Consider the following 16,053-nt stretch of genomic DNA (forward strand, 5'->3'; position numbering starts at 1 on the left):
ATATAAAGAGCCTACTATGTGCATAGCACTTTGTTCACTGAAGTATGAAAGTATATTTTCTTATTTTCTTTATCCATTCATTGAACAGACAATTTCTAATTACTTACTTATCATGTGCTAGGCCAAGCCTGAGTTGGTGCTGGAGGAAGAGAAAGAGACAGATAAAACATAGTGTTCTATTATAAAATGTGTTTCTGTTAGCTCTTCATTTTAACACCTAAGCTCAGAATGCGACACAGCATTGTGGTTTATTAGGGCAAAGTGTGGTATCAATGTGACTAGGGTTTTAATGCCTGAGTGGTTATGACAGGACTGGTAGGCCACATTTCTCACCAGCTGTTCCCAAAGCAAATTTAGAAGAGGAGAAATAGAGGTTGGAGATCAAAGCCTGGTACCATTAAGATAACAACAACAACTCTAGTAAAATGAAAGGCAGGCATTGGTTATCTTTGATGTAGACACCATTATTATCCATTCCAGATAGCTACTCCCCACAAAAAAGAACCTCAAATCATTTTTCTCTCTCTCTCTCCCAGATCCATTTTCTTTTTCTTATTTTCCTCTTACCTTTATTTTCCTTCCTTCTTCTCTCTTGCCTTTTCTAGAAGACTGGGTTCCTCACACTTTATAAAGCACTTAGCTTACACTTCTTTTATACACTTATAGAATTTAGTGTTCTCTGAAATTTAAGAAGATAGAGGATCTAATGCAATACATTCATTTTATATAAAAAAACGGAAGTCCAAAAAGGTTATGGGGTTTGTCCATGATCAAAGAAAAAAAAACCTGAGATTCAAATTCTAAGATTTCAAATTCAAGACACTGAAAGCTGAGGATCTGAATTAGAATCCTTGATCTACTATTTACTACTTGTGTGACCTTGGACACATACTTAGGAATGTATATAATCTATATGTGCTATCTGTATTGGTATTGCCTCCCCTCACTAAACTATAAACTCCCTAAGAGTGGGGAATGAAGTCTTACCTAAGCTTTGCAACTTTACCTAACTTAGAAGTGCCTAACTTAGAAAGTACTTTAACTATTTAGGGATTCAAATTGACTTCAAAGGACATGCGGATATAAGATGGTAGATATAAGAAGCTACCCAGATTATCAGAGGAAGTCTATGTCCTATAGGTAATGGGGAGCCATTAAAGGTTTTTGAAGGGGGCTAGAAGGGACTTCAGAGGTCATACAGTTTAAGCTGATCCTAAAGTAGGATGCCCTCTCCCAATAACTGACAAGTGATCAAAAATCTCAGTAAGACCTTCAGTAAAAACAAAATTCCCTGCTTTATGCAATGTGAAATTTTGACTTGAATAAGGCTTTATTACTTTCCTTTGCTAATATCTGTCTCTGTCATTATCACTAGTCCAGTATTTTCACTAGTATTAAGCAATAGCCTTTTAAGCTTAAGAATTAAGCAAAAGCCTATGCTTCACATAGCCTAGACTAACAAGATAAACTGTACTGATTAAACTAAAGATTTCAGGAAAGTGATGGACAAGGCTTCACAAACTTTGTTCCAGTCAAATGAGATACCCCCACTTACTGCCCCAAATATTTCTTATTCCTAAAATTGTATCTTATAATTTTCCTTTTTCAGACCAGTTCACATTTCACATTCTACAAGAATCCTTCCCCAATCAACCCAGTTGCTAGTATGTTTCTTCTGAATTTTCTTTGTACTGTTTTTTTGTGTGTACTGTTTCCCTGCACAAAATGTTTGTTGAAATGGATTAAATTCAAGATGGTATTTTAAGGGCAACCAACCCAGCTGATCTATCCCAACATTCCCCACCAAACAACTTTAAATACGTCTGAAATAGGTCTCAAATCAAATTTTGGAGTGGCAGAGTCAACAAAAGATTGGAGTGAGATATTTTTTTGACCTATGAAAACCTAAAAGGATATCAGGAGAACTCTGTGACATAGGGGTGGAGACCTTTCTGGGGCCCATACACATAATGGTGGCAAATGCTGCAGTAGCAACTGCAAAAACTCAGTCCAGAAACAATAAGGGGGTCATACAATTGGTCAGGAAAAGTTTACAGGGAGCCCTTTGCTGGCAGTGGGTATAGTTGGTACTGATTGGCAGTTGTATTGCCAACATGCCTATAGGGGAAGAAATGAGCCCTGGTGGTCAGTTACAAGGGAATAGGGTCCTGTTTTCAGTTTCAAAACCGAGAGGAGTGCTAGCACTTGTGACTGCAGGGACCAAGGGGCTTTCCTGCATTACGTCCAGAACACAGGAGACCAGGAAAACAGTAACTATACCTCTCCCAGGATCATATCACATCATCAAAAACTTGCAAACCCCCAGAATTAGCTCTGAAAAAAAGCATCACAAAGAAGCCCCAAAAGTTTGGGACAATGCCTCAGGTGAGCAGAGTTCACTTTAAATAAAATTCAAAGCAAAAAAAAATAGTTTGAAAAAATTAGAAAGAACAACATAAAAAAGCATTTGACCACAAAAAGATATTACTGTGGCAGGGAAGACCAAGAAATAAACTCAGAAGATGACAACAATGTGAAAACAGCTATTTAAGAAATTATCAAAGAAAGATGCCAACAGCTTGGTAAAAGAGGCACAAAAATATTGAAGAAAATAATAGTTTAAGAAACAGAATTCGCCTAATGGTAAAAGAGACACAAAAATTCAAAGTGGGAAGGTAGTTTGGCTTAAGTGACTCATCCAGAGTCACATAGCAATAAAGTGTCTAAGGCCAAATTTTAACTCAGGTCCTGACTCCCAGCCCTTCTGACTCCTATCCACCATGCTACCTAGCTTCCCCAAGGAAATAATTCTTTAAAAATTAGAATTTGGCAATATGTTTTGAAAACTTTTGTACATATTAATGATATCCTATTGTTTGCCTTTCCTCAGTGAGTGGGGGAGGAGGTGGGAGGGAGAGAATTTGGAATTCAAAATATATAAAGAAAAAAATGATAAAATTAAATAATATATCAAAAGATTTTTAAAAATGAAATCGATCAAATTGGATTTGCTATACTGAAAAAATGTTTCCTTGTTCTCTATCGTTTGCATATATGGATATAGAAAATAAAAATGATTTTTGGAAAAAAAATCAGTATCAATCTGGCCAGACATGAAGGAATGTTTTCAGAGGTTCCCATTTATCTTTAACTTTCTAAAGGGAAGGACTGGGTAAGGAGATGAACTATATCACATCTTACTTTTCTCAATTACAATTCCTTTGGTCTTGAAATTCCCAAATGCCTCAGAAATATTGTGAAACAGTAGTTCTGATGAAAGAGGTCAGGAGACTTGGATTCTGGTCAAGTTCTGTCACTCACATATTATGAGACTTTGAGCAGGTAACTTTTCCCTGGACCTCAGTTTCACTATCTATTAAATGAGGGAAATAGGTCAAATGATCTTTAAGTTATATTTCCTCTCTAATATTCTATATTTTGTGACCCCTTCCAGCCTCCATCTGAGACTCTATTTGATAGAATGGAATCACTTTTCCTCCCAAAGTTACCACAAATGGGGACATATAGCTTGTCTCTTTTGGCTTGGGTATTATAGCAAAGTTCATATGTGCCCTTCTTTTGAAGTATTTCTTTATCTAGCAGGCTTTCTTAACTCATTCTCCAAATTTTCAGAAAGCCCTAGGACCTCTTACGTTATGGTATTGCTATATGGCTCCTTCCAGAGTTTCAGGGGCTATGATTCTTAGAAAGTGCACATATCCATGATGTCCTTATTTGGGATATCTAGCTCTCTTTTTCTTTGTTTATCATTTTTCTATCTATCCCACTTTCTCAAGGCCAATATAAAGTCTTCCTTCTTGATTTTTCCAGCCTTCAATGTTTCTCTTTTAGCCAAACTCCTATAAGACAGTTCTGGCAAAGTGTAACTAATTATGAATTACTTTCAATTGTTCATCATTGTTTCTTGTATATTAATTATGGAATGTAAGCTTCCTCAGGGCAGGAATTTTTTTCCAATTTTTTTTATCCCTTGTCCCACTATCTAGCGTATTAGAAATTTATTTACAAATTGATGCGTTGAATTGGGTTTCTCTAACTAGATTGGACTGTGATTAATCTTTTTGAATTCTCCCTCAATTAGTAGCTGAAGTATTTGATACACAATAAGTATTCAATAAATATTTTAAATTGACTAAATTGTGACAAATTAATCAATGACTCCTTATTTTGTATGGAAAAAGTTCAAATATGTTTTTGACTGAATTTTTATCCCATTATTCTAAGAATCCCATAGTCTAATAATATCTTATATTTCCAGTCTTACCTTTCACTATTCTTTTCCACATGTGATACCCATCCAGTCTAATTAGGCTAGCCTCCATCCCCTGAATACTTCCACTCCACCTCTGGACCTTTGCTGACTCAATTCTCAATTGATGAACCCCACCTCTCTTTGAATTAAAGAATTCTTTGAATTCTTTAGTCACTTCAGTCCTATACTTCATGGCCCCATTTAAAGGTTTTCTTGGCAAAAATATTGGGGTGGTTTATCATTTCCTTCTCCAGTTCATTTACAGTTGAGGAAACTGAGGCAAACAGTATTAAATGACTTGCCCAGAATCACAAAGCTAGTAAGTATCTACATTTGGCCTCAGGAAGATGAGTATTCCCAACTCTAGGTCTGGCACTTTATCCATGGGGTCACCTTGTTGCATTTTATTCATGTTTAGAGTCTAACTCAAATGCTTCTCATAATAGTTCAAGAGTGTCTGACACTAAGTGACCTTGAGTAAATCTCTGGACTGGTTGGCCTCTAAATCAGCTCTAAATCTAAATCCTAAAAGCTTCCATTGTTAAAGACTTTTCCCTCTCAGACTACAATTGACATTTTATTTATTCCTCTCTGAAACACTTCTTAATATTTATTCTAGTTATGTATTTGCCCCTGTTAAAGGGTCATCTCCATGAAAGCAAGGTTTCTGTCTCATTTCAACTTAATGTCCCCTCTCAATCACATTCTTTGCATATATTAAATGCTTAATCAATGTTTATTAATATGCTGAAAAATAAAATGACCAAATGGAAAATAGAACTTGAACACTGATGAACTAATTATGTTATTTTTAAGATGTAAGCCTTCTTGGGGCAACTAGGGACCGTAGTGGATAGAGTACCTTTATCAGACCTGTGTTCAAATCTAGTTTCAGATACTTAATAATTACCTAGCTGTGTGATCTTAGTTGAGTCACTTAACCACATTGCCTTGCAAAAGACATGAAAGAAAGAAAGAAAGAAAGAAAGGAAGGAAGGAAGGAAGGAAGGAAGGAAGGAAGGAAGGAAGAAAGAAAGAAAGAAAGAAAGAAAGAAAGAAAGAAAGATATAAGCCTTCTCTGTGAATATGAAATGCTATGAGGTAATATTGCTCATAAATCAATCAATCAACTTTTGAGTACTTTACTTCTATCAGGACAGATAAAAAGAGTTTATCTTTATAGAGGCTGTGGATACATGAGCAATCAAGATATGAAAAAGAAAGATTATCCTAGGAAAAGGTGAGGAATTAAAGGATAAATAACACTACATGAAGAGTCATAAAAATCAATTAAAGTAGAGAGAAAGAAGGGAAAATGTGAGCAAAGAGTAAATCTCACTCTCAACAGATTTGACCCAAAGAGGGAATAATATATAATTCTCAATTGGGTTTAAAAATGTATCCTACCCTACAGGGAAATAGAGGAGAAGGAGAAAGAAAGGAGAAGAAGGGATTGATAAAAGGGAGAGTAAAAGTTAATGTTAAAAAGAAAAGTAAAGGGAAAGGGAAAAGGAAAGGGAAAAGGGCTGAAAGAAAGAAGGATTGATCAAGGGGTAGCAATTAGAAGTAAAACTGGTGAGAAGGGATAAGGGAAAAGGAAAGAGAAAAATATAAACTGGGGAAGATAGTATGGAGGAAAATACATAACTAGTAATCATAACTGTAAATGTGAATGGAATGCTTTTCTTTCTTTCTCAAGGGTTTTCCTCCTTTTTTTCCTAATTCCTCTTTTATTATATGACTAATATGGAAATGTACTAAACAAAAGTGTACATGTACAACTTTTACCAGGTTGCTTGCTGCCATGGGGAGGGAGGAGGGAAGGAAGGGTGGTAGAAAAATGTGGAACTCAAAAACTTGCAAATGGATGAATGCTGAAAACTACCTTTGCATGTAATTGGAAAAATTAAATTAAATTTAAAAAAAAGAAATGAGGAATGGGATGTCAGAAAATCCTGGAAAGACATGCATGAATGAAGTAAAGTGAATAGAATCAGAATAATATTGCACACAGTAACAGCATGTGATGATAAACTAATGTGGACTTGCTCTCATCAATACAATAATCAAAGACAATTCTAAAGGACGTGTGATGGAAATTATCATTCAGATCCAGAGAAGGAACTATAGAGTCTGAATGCAAACCAAAGATTACTATTTTCAATTTTTAAAATTTGATTTATGTATTTTATATACCATTTTTCTCTCTCTAATTTTTTTCCCTTTTTGATTTTTCTTTCACATGTTTAATACAGATATATGTTTAATATAACTGTAGCTGTATAACCTACTTTAGATTTCTTTCTATCAGGGAGAGTGGAAAGGAAGGGAAAGAGAGAAAGAAATGTGAAACTCAAAACCTTGCCGAAAAATGATTGTTGAAAACCATCTTTGCTTGTAGTTGGGAAAAAAATAAAATATTATTTGGAAAAAAAGATAAAAACCTTCTTTAGTCATTTAACTAAGACAAAGATTTTATCCACAGAATTTAGAAATGCTAAATAATCAATTTATTGTTTTCTAGCAACCTAAGCAGATAAGCTAGATTCCTATATAATCTGCTCTGAAGAATATTAGAATCAAGAGCTGAAAAAGGATCTTAAGAGTTCATCTAGACCAGCAGTTTGCAAAGATCTTTTTTTAATTCCTTGAATCTCTCTAAACAAATAACAACAGCAACAACAAATGTCTTTTGAAACCCTTGGAAAATTTATATCCTACTAATGTTTTTTAGACATAGTTTTTTAGACTCTAATTGCTTATAATTACTGCAGTGATAACTTTTATTCATAAAAGCTCCAAATTAAAATTTATATTACACAATCATAACATATACAATTTTGTTCTACTTATAATTATAAAGACTAAATATAAAATTATAAACTCTAATTATAAGATTATTATGAATATTTTATGTAGAATGTTCTGCAAGAATTAAAAGAAATAATCTCAGCAAGACCTCATATATTTACTATTATATGCAGGACTTCATGTTAAATTTATTTTGTAAATTTTATTGAATATAAATTATATTATTAATGAAATAAGTGACTACTTAAGTGTTTAACATAATGTAATAATCACATATAAGCAACTTAAGAGAACAAAGGTTTACAGGATCAGTCTTTAATCTCATTCTGCATCAAGTTTATTTCATATTTTTATTTTAAATAATAATAAAGTAAAAATGCTTACTCACCAAATAAATATGTTATAGAAAATGGTAGAATTTTATAGTTGTCTTGCTCAGAGACAGAAATTAACTTTTTTATTTTTGGTCACTTAATCAATTGACAAAAACAAATGGAGAATGTTTCCATCAGAAAATAGCTTTAGTAATGCAATGAGTGGTAAAATAAAACTTGTTCCTGCAGAATATTTATAATAGACTATAATGATTTCAAATAGCTTGTAATACATATACCTAGTGATCATAGTTTTCAAATAGCCTGACATTTGCACTGCTAGAATGCAAACACTAATAACATGTTGATCATCTGATCAATCTGATGAGGTATGATTACAGAATAACAGAGGAATATGAAAGAGCTACCCTGATGAAGTATACAAATGAGGATATACACATAATTCCAATCACCCATAATGTCACCTAAATGTCAAATCCTTACAAGCAGTTTGGAAACAATTTGATGACAGGTTGAGAACACTAAAAAACATCTTGTGCTTAGACAAAGTGGTCAGAATTTATTATAATAATTGAATGAATAGCAAGATTGTTTGCACATGATCATGGTGGATTAAAATTTCTATTAAAAAACCCATAATGCTTTAAACATGTGCAAATTTGTTGTCACAGAGAAAAATATATATTTATAACATAATTGGGCAATAATTTACTTCCTGAGGTGTCATTAAGGAAATTTTAGCATTAAAATCCTTAAAGCACTAAATGATAACCACTGATCTAATGCAACTTCCCTATTTTAGAGGTGAGGAAACTGAAACAAAGAGGTGAAGTTATTTGACCAATACCACACAGTTAATAAGTGATAGAGTAGGGGATTTGAACCTATGTATTCTGAATTCAGGTTCAGTGAGTATAATTTAATTTCTCTATCTGGTTTTTAGGCCCAGTTTTTCCTTACATGGCAGGCACTGAAATGAGCAGGGTGACAGTCTTTAGCAAAAAATTTCCTTCTCTGTGCCTTAGTATCTCCCTTAGGGACTATAGGATTAAATACTTAATAGTTAGAAGAAATCTTAGAGATCATCTAGTCTAATTTGTTCATCTTAAGGATGAGGAGCTAAGGCCTAGAAAGGTTAAGTGAATTACACTAATAATGTGTAAGAGTGAATTCTATAACTCTCTTTACTCATTAATTGGAAATTCTCCCCAAGAATACAGATTGCAACTCATCCACAGCTGCTCATTTTGTATGCCTTTTGTATATATCCTCCCTTAAGTTTACCACTGAGGATCCACTCAGAGTTCTGAAGGCTTCCTCAACTTCTCCTGACATAACAAGGAAACTAGTGGAGCACTCTGAATATCCATCTGTCATCTTTGCTTTGAGCATGAGACAAGACCATCTTCTTTTCCTCTCAAATTTTGATGCTATCTTTTACTCCTGCTTTTCAAAATGTCTCAATATTTTAGTATATTGATACACACCATATTTCTAATGGCTTGAATATGACATACCTTTTTAATTCTTCATAATTTAATTTAAATCTTTATAATTATTTATTCTTTCCTGTTTCATTTCCACAGTCCTACACTGAAAAGGGAAAATTATAACTTTTTGTCAAAGACAATGGATAAAACACACTGAAATTCTCAACTGAAGGAGCTAAATATTAAGCAGTAATATTTTTGGACATATTTTGTAATGTATTTTTTGTATTGGAGGAAGAGCCTAGGGATGAAAAAAGAAGCCTGGAATACTTTTATACCATAAATATTTCTGGAAAATGAGCTCAGAATCTCAGCAGAAAATACAAGGTAGTCTGTTTAATATGTTAAGGACCAGTGCATAGGTGTAAGAATAGTTCTCAGGTTTTTTTAATAGCAAACAAAAAAAGTAATCCTCTTGACCAAGATAAAATCCCAACATTAAGAAATAATAATTTCAATGTTACTATAAGCAGAAAAACCCATTTTGTCAATCAGAAGACCCAAGAAGCTTTATATAACCTAACAATTTTTTAATAAAATAGAATAAAATAGAGCTAGTCTCACAGAAAGGAAAGAATCTAATGTAAATAAGTGAGGTGAAAACTTAAGAGTTAGATCTTATTCAATAAAAAAATCAAACCATCAATTTTCCTAATTAGGAGTGGTCAATAAGAGTTTAACATTATAACCTTGAAAAAATAATCATATGGACAAAACATCGGATTCAATGTTTAATGGGAAGGTGACCAGAAAAGCTTCTTTTTTATTTTTGAAAGATTTTATTTGTTTTGAATTTTACAGTTTTCCCCCTAATCTTCCTTCCTTCCCCCCACCCCCCACAGAGGACAGTTTGTTAGTCTTTACATTGTTTCCATGGTATTCATTGAATGTGTTGGGAAAGAAATCATATCCTTAAGGAAGAAACTTAAAGTATGAGATATAGCAAAATTACATAATAAGATAACTTGTTTTTAAATTAAAGGTAATAGTCTTTGGTCTTTGTTCAAACTCCACAATTCTTTCTCAGGATACAGATGTCATTCACTGTTGCAGATATCCCAAAATTGTGCTTGATTGTTGCCCTGTTGGTATGAGCAAGTCCGTTAAAGTTGATTATCACTCCTATACTGCTGTTAGTGTATATGATGTTCTGGTTCTGCTCATCTCACTCAGTATCAGTTCATGCAAATCCTTCCAGGCTTCCCTGAACTTCCATCCCTCCTGGGGATTTCATACATATACCAGTTTATTAAGCCATTCTCCAATTGATAGACATTCACTCAATTTCCAATTCTTTGCCACCACAAACAGAGCTGCTATGAACATTTTTGTACAGGTGATGTTTTTACCCCTTTTCATAATCTCTTCAGGTTATACCAGAAAAGCTTCTAATCAATTCAATCATCCTGCATTGAAAAGGAATGTCTTAGAAGGAGCTCAAAATTTGTCTATTGCCATTCTGATGAATATGTAGGAACATATATTTTTGTATATTGCTGAGAGGATATAGGGAATTCCTCTTATTCATTCTCATTGACTAGGGTTACCTCTTGATAGCTACTTGGCTGAAGCCCATGAGGATGCATGCTTTTTGGAGCCTCTTTGTGGTCTATAAGAGTGAGCTATGCAAAAAAAATCTACCCTTTGAAATCCTTTCCTGGAAACTTCTCTTCCAGAACAGAGTGGAACAAAGGAATGGTGAGATTTCTCTTTATGTTTCCCTTTATCTCATGTAGTTAACAAAATAAAACTGTTAGAACTGGGAGATCTAAGAATTCATCTATCATCTCCCATGCAAGGATGCATGTGCTTCTACTATAAATTCTCATTGCTTTTGATTGAGGATGGTGAGAAAAAAACTTTTTCTAACCTATACCTTACTGAACTGAGAAAACTCCAGTGAAAATAGTTATTTCCATTTTCTCAGCAATGTGGTAGCATACAAATATAGCTTCATAGAAGCTTTCCTCTTCCAATACTGCTCCACACAGCACAATCTTATCAAATTTATTGGGGAAAGGGAAGGAGACTCACTAGCTTGAAGTGAGTACTTCCTGATGGACCCCTCATTAGAAACATAAATATGGACATGATTCTCCTCAAACAATCTGTATTCTGCTAAGATCAGAGCTGGAATCAAAAATTCTGGCTCTTCAGGCATATTTAATTGAGGAGAGTGGAGATCTGATCCACTTCTCTAACCGCTGCTCCTTCCTAAGCTACCCTGTAATCTTCCCAGTTAACTGCCCTGACTAAAAGAGGTAAGGAGAAACACCTTCATGACTCCAGTTTGCCCTGGCTTCTAAGGAATTAGTGCCCTGAAGTCCCCCCTTCTCCTTTAGGAGGATATGAGGTAGATGTAATGACACCCTCATATTTCAAGTATGATTTTTGGAATGAAATGAGGCACTTTTATGTCCTTGTATTGTTAACAAAAAGGAAGTTTACTTTTCCCTAACAGAAAGGACATTCAACAAAGAGATAGGAACCCTTCTTATCTACAGTTTGAATAGACAGGACCTCTCTCACCATCTTACAGAAATCCTTTTGGTCAGCAGGTGATCATGAGAAGCTATGATGATTTTAATGGTCTCAGGTAGCCACCAAATCTGAAAGGTTCAGATTCTGTATATGTATGTGTAGGTACATGTATGTGTGTGTGTTTGGGGTTCTGTTATGTCCTTGGGTGACAGAAAAGTCAGTAATCTCTGTTGCAGCAGTGATGGATAATAAGTGAATTTAACCCCACATTATGAATAAGTGAAAGTAGATATTAGTCCCACAAGGAATGATCCAGAGAACTGCTTCCAAATCTGCCACTTGTTTCTGAATTACCTGGGAGAAGTGTTGTTCCTCTGCCTATGGCATCTCTGGTCTGGAAGAGGAACAATTCTCTAGCAGATTCTATCCCTATCACTTAACATGTGAATGATCCATTAACTCTTTGGGTACTTTGAGTTTTCTCCCCTCTTCTCTGGGAGTTGATCTTTGACAAAGAGGTAGTAATTCCCTCCTCTCTCCTCTGAGGAGCAAAGTCCTGGTGTTCCTATATTAGCAATGGCTCACCAAAGGATCAGAGGGTTCAGAATTGGAAGAAACCTGAGAAACCCCAACAATTTATAGAAGAAAAAGTGAGGTCTAGAGGGGTTGAGGATCTTTCCCAAGGTCACCCAGGGAGTACAAATAACAATTTTAATCCAGACCTTTTGAATAATTACTGAGCTTTTCCCAAACCACCATGCTTATTTTTCATTCCTTCTGTCCTCTTCATATCGCAATTGGGATCTAGCAAATGTGCAGAATATCCCTGTCTTCTCATGCAGAGATGATGGGGACCCTATGCCTACTTTGGGAAGAGTCATGATGTCATAAGTGGAAGTGTCTTAGAAAGAATGTGGAACCATAACTGGTTCTGATTGCTAACCATGTAATGAAGAGGAAGTTCTTTGACTATGAAGAGATTGAAAAAGTCTTCCTCCACTAGTTCTTTGTCTCAGCACTCTTGAGGATTCTTAATAATTCCTTTAGACACAGTAGCTTAGTGAAGGGAATGGCTTGTGACCTTGAAGGTTTGAAAGATTTGAAGAGTAAAATTCAACACTCTTAAATGCACCCTGAACACAAGTTGCTGTTGCTCAACAATGAAGGTTTTACAATGGTGGGAGTCCAAGTTGTAGTTGTGCAGAGACATAAAGCTCCCCCCAAGCCCTCAAGGTGCTCTAGATCCCTGAGGAGGAGTTAAAATCAGCCTCTCTTGGAAAGGGAGCCAGAGTATATGTACTATATTTTACTTATTTGTTCTTGCAAAAACAAGCTCCTTTATTCAACTCCATCACTCAGTCACTTTGTAAAGTTTGTTGTTTTTGTTGGTCCTTCTTTTTGAAAGAGGACCATTGACATCACAAAGGTGATGTCTTGACTTCCATAAGAATTGAATTAAGTGAGCAACAACAACAGATTTGTACAAGGCTTTAAGATTTACAAAATACTTCACTCTCAACTTTGGATGGAGGTTTGAGCGACTATAATTATTGATATTTTACTTATGAAAAACTGGTCAGCTAATGTCAGAGCTAGGATTAAAACTTGAATCTCTTAAGAAACTATGATCCACTTGCTCTTTGTTGTCTATTCAATACTATTTTTCAGTACATCTCACTGTTATCAATGAGGCCAAACCTATCTGAATAAACCTAGCAGGACACACTTAGTACATATAAGATGATTTCCCAAAATGTATTGTTTTTCAAGAGAAAGGTTTGTATTTACAAAGTTTATGTTGTTGCAGTATATTCCAGGGCCACAGACCAAATTAGTTGCTTAGTAAAGTTGGAGAGTTTTATGGAAGTATCAGGTATAGTTTAAACATGCATAATTGCATAACCAAGATTTAGGAAATGACCAAGTGCTCACTAAAAGTTTGTCCAAGTTAATAGATAATAATCACTTTTCCTCTCTAGGTCACAGTTTCTTCATCTATATAGGAGCCTTGGACTAAGAAACCTTCCAGTTTACATTCTACATTCTAAGTTATCTTCCATTCTAACATTCTTTGTCCAAAAGTTTATTCTAATTCTGATATTCTGTGATCCCTAATTCCCAATAATTCTGATAGTCTATGATCTATGCTTTAAAAGACTTTCTAGCTTAACTCTCTATATTGTAAGGTACAATCTAATTCTATATTTCATGTTTTAGAATACCTTCTAGTTCTGGTATTTCATATGTATATTACCAAATGATGAGGGCAAGTATTATGACTATGAATTCAAAAATTTAAGTGGGATCAAAAGTCATACACAAGACATGGAGTTTAGATAAAGATAGCAACAGAATCTTTCAAATTAAGCCCAAACAAATTGCTAAGGATCAGATCAAAGAAACCTTAGAACACAGAATATTCTAATTAGATGAACACATTAGGTCAGACATGAAAAGGTAGTGGAATTTGGAGATGTGATGGATAATGGCGAATGAAACAAATATCCTTGTCCTTTATTTTAATAGTGGTGAATTGTCATTGACATATGGAATTAAAGTGGAGAAATCATCTTTAATCACAGGCAGATAAATTTAAAATCTCCTTAATAGAAGGATCTTTCCTGTAGGAGAGATCTATCCTCAATGTTCTATCTGTGTGGAGAATAAGGGAGGAGAGAATGGAAGTTGAGAGAGAAGGAAAGCATTTTTTAACTATCTTTTCACCGAGAGAAAGAACTGATAAAAAGAAGTAAGTATAGGATAATTTCATATATATAGATATAGATATAGATATAGACATGTTCTAGGGTGGGGGAGGGGAATAAAGAAAAGAAGATTTTGTTGTGTATTTGATAGGAATAGCAAGTTGTGCACAGTAGATTTGCAGTTTCATGTACAAATTGCTAAGGAGTACCTTTTTATTGAATTATGTTATGGAAATACTTGTTTTCCATAAATTAATTATGCAATTAAAGATAGGGAGTATGCAGATACTATTTTATTAGTTCAATGATGCAATAAGGCAAAAGGCCAAACTGCCTTTCCTGCCCCAGGATACTAAACTTTGATTTTTAGACTATGTTATTGATTCATAACTAAGTGAAATAACAATGAATGAAAAAATGACATTACATGAAATAATATTGTACACTAATATTAGGAATATTCTAATAGTTTTTTGATTCAAGAATTTATCATGGTTCTGCATAAATACTCAGGGAAAAGACTTAATATAGCCTTATTAGATAATAGGATTCATCTAGTCCAGTGGATTCATTTTACAGATGAGGAAACTGAGTTCCATAGAGTAGAATTGACATGTCCAAAGTTGATTTCTAATTTGTGGAAAAACTGACATGTCTGATTAGATTTGTTCTCTTAGATCCTTGGGGCAGACTTTGAAACAATGAGTGGGGAATTTCAGAGCTATAGATCTTGTTTTGTTACAAAGAAGAAATATATAATCCAAAAAAGAAGGCATTCTGATATGAGGTGAATAAGCAACTACCTATGGCCAGCACAAGTGTTTCATTGGTCCTTACCAAATGTTTGAATAGATCTTCTGTGTTGGATCATTGAGAGAATATGGATAAGAATCACATGGGCCAAGAAGGCATGGATGAGCTGCACTTTGTGCAGATAGAAGCAATATATGCATTAATTGAAATATTAGAATATCAAGGAAAAAGCTTTCTATTTAAAAGTGATCCAAAGTGGAATGAAGTGCCTTGAAAAGTAGTGATTTTCCCATTACTGAATGTTTTCAAGTAAAAACTAAATGATGAATTACCCATTATTTTGTAGGGGCATTCCTATTCAAGGATGGATTGAATTAGATAACCTCTCATAATTACTTTTAATTTTGATCTTTTATGATTTCTAGAACTCAGGTCCTCTGATTCTCATATACCACTACTTTTTTTTTTATCATTTCAGAAGTGTCATTCATAGTCATTGATGATTTTCTCCCTTTTTGTGTCAATCAACAAGGGCTCTGTATTGGACTATTCTTTCACCACCCACTCCCTTTGCCAGACAATGAAAAAGATGCAAGAAGACTTGGTAAAGAGGAACAGTACCACTCTGTTCATTGATTCCCCTGAAACACACAAGGTTCAGAGAGGAAACAGTATCCTCAATAGAGTTAGTGGATACCACCTTGTAATATGACCACATTGGTTTAACATTACTGCACCCTAACCCAGTCTCGATTCACTTTGTGGAAGTGAAATACTTATTAGCTGTTTAAGAAGTTCACTCAGAGGATGGTGGGTAATTCATAGAGCCCAGTTGTCAGCAAGGAAACTTCCTTCAGACCTGACCTTAACATATTGCTGTGGTTTAATAGGAAAACACTTAATTAGGAATTAAATGACTTCAGTTGGAATTCTAATTTTTCTATTTATTACCTCCATGATCTTGGACAAGTTACTTCCCCTATCTGTGGGTAGACTAAGTTATCCTTAAAATTCCATTCAACTCCATTCAAATAATTCCTTAAATGTTGTTATAGTAAGGTCACCTGCTCCCTAGTATCTGAAGTTCCAGTTTCAGGACTGGAAAATTCAAAGTGCAGTTATATAATTGAATTCTTTAATTTACATGTTATTAAACAGCTTCATTGATGAATCCATTCTTTCCATCCTGAACTATAGAAATATAT

The sequence above is a fragment of the Macrotis lagotis genome, chromosome 1 (genome assembly GCF_037893015.1).
Source record: "Macrotis lagotis isolate mMagLag1 chromosome 1, bilby.v1.9.chrom.fasta, whole genome shotgun sequence".
In the NCBI taxonomy this organism is placed as follows: domain Eukaryota; kingdom Metazoa; phylum Chordata; class Mammalia; order Peramelemorphia; family Peramelidae; genus Macrotis; species Macrotis lagotis.